This window comes from Saimiri boliviensis, chromosome 1 (assembly GCF_048565385.1).
Source record: "Saimiri boliviensis isolate mSaiBol1 chromosome 1, mSaiBol1.pri, whole genome shotgun sequence".
Lineage (NCBI taxonomy): Eukaryota > Metazoa > Chordata > Mammalia > Primates > Cebidae > Saimiri > Saimiri boliviensis.
In genome coordinates this window covers 103,346,520-103,347,940 of record NC_133449.1, presented here as the reverse complement: position 1 = coordinate 103,347,940, position 1,421 = coordinate 103,346,520, and the positions used below count along the sequence as shown (strand labels likewise).

Below are 1,421 nucleotides of genomic sequence, written 5' to 3'. Positions count from 1 at the left end.
GGCCTTGCTGAAACAAGGCCTCAAAAAATTGGATAAAGACGCAGAATTGTTCCTCTCCATGGAAATCTTTAGTAAAAGGTGAAAGATTTATGCGATCTGAAGAGAAACCAGAGTACAGGGCTCTGATCTTTAGAGCCTGTGATAAGTCAAAACATTTGTAGTGCTAAGACACCAGTGCTAACTACACAGAGTGGACACTAACAAGAAACAGCACACAGACACCAGAAACAACCAATGTGCCTGCCATGATAAGGACCATCTGAATGCATGACCTGCTGGTCCTTCGAAGTTTGTGTTTCAGCACTTCGGTGTGCCTTCTTCTGGTATCCATTTCCTCTATGCATTACACACACTTCTGTTTTTTGTTTTTTGTTTTTTTTTTTAAGATGGGGTTTCACCATGATGGTCAGGATGGTCTTGAACTCCTGACCTCAGGTGATCCACCCACCTCAGCCTCCCAAAGTGCTAGGATTACAGGCATGAGCCACCGCGCCTGGCCACTTTTTAATTTTTTTGAGATGTAGGCTGGAGTGCAGTGGTGTGATCTCAGCTCACTACAACCACTACCTCCCGAGTTCAAGTCCTGCCTCAGCCTCTCGAGTAGCTGGGATTACAGGTGCACATCACAACACCTGGCTGATTTTTAAAAAAATATTTTTGGTAGAGACAGCATTTCACCATGTTGGCCAGGCTGGTCTCGAACTCCCAATTTCAAGTGATCCGCCCGCCTCAGCTTCCCAAAATGCTGGGATTACAGGTGTGAGCCACTGTGCCCAGCCTACACATAAATTTTGCATTATACCTTTTCATAACACAGCATATTGACTTATTGTTCCCAACACATCCAGTTTGGATGTGTTATTTATTTAATCTCCCAACAATCCACAGATATTGGTCATTCTAATTTTTTGCTCTTAACAATGTCAAATAACCTGGAGCATCCACTTATGCAAATGCTTCAAAGCCGGTCCTCCATTCTGCGGGAGGCAGGAGATGGCGAACATGGTGCCAGTTGAGATCAGGGCTTCCTTGAATGAGAGGTTCAAGGATGACTAGCCCTTGAAAGCATCCCTGGAACTCATTCTATTAAGTGAGCTTTTCCCCCAGACTCTTAAAAGGCAGTCCCAGAATCCAGGTCCAACAGAAAAGAAAAGTAGAGCTTTGGTCAGGCGTGGTGGCTCACGCCTGTAATCCCAGCACTTTGGGAGGCCAAGGTGGGTGGATCACAATGAGGTCAGGAGTTCAAGACCATCCTGGCCAACATAGTGAAACACTGTCGCTACTAAAAATACAAAAATTAGCCAGGCGTGGTGGCACATGCCTATAGTCAGCTACTAGGGAGGCTGAGGCAGACGAATCACTTGAACCTGGGAGGCAGAGGTTGTAGTGAGCCGATATTGTGCCACCACACTCCACCCTGG

At 46.1% G+C, this 1,421-nt stretch overlaps 1 non-coding gene across 1 annotated transcript; it reads right to left on the bottom strand.

Moving 5' to 3' along the window:
- Positions 1–116, bottom strand: LOC120361908 (U5 spliceosomal RNA). The gene has a single exon (XR_005577947.1). It is a non-coding gene; the product is annotated as a U5 spliceosomal RNA (small nuclear RNA).
- Between the last annotated feature and the right edge of the window lie 1,305 nt (positions 117–1,421).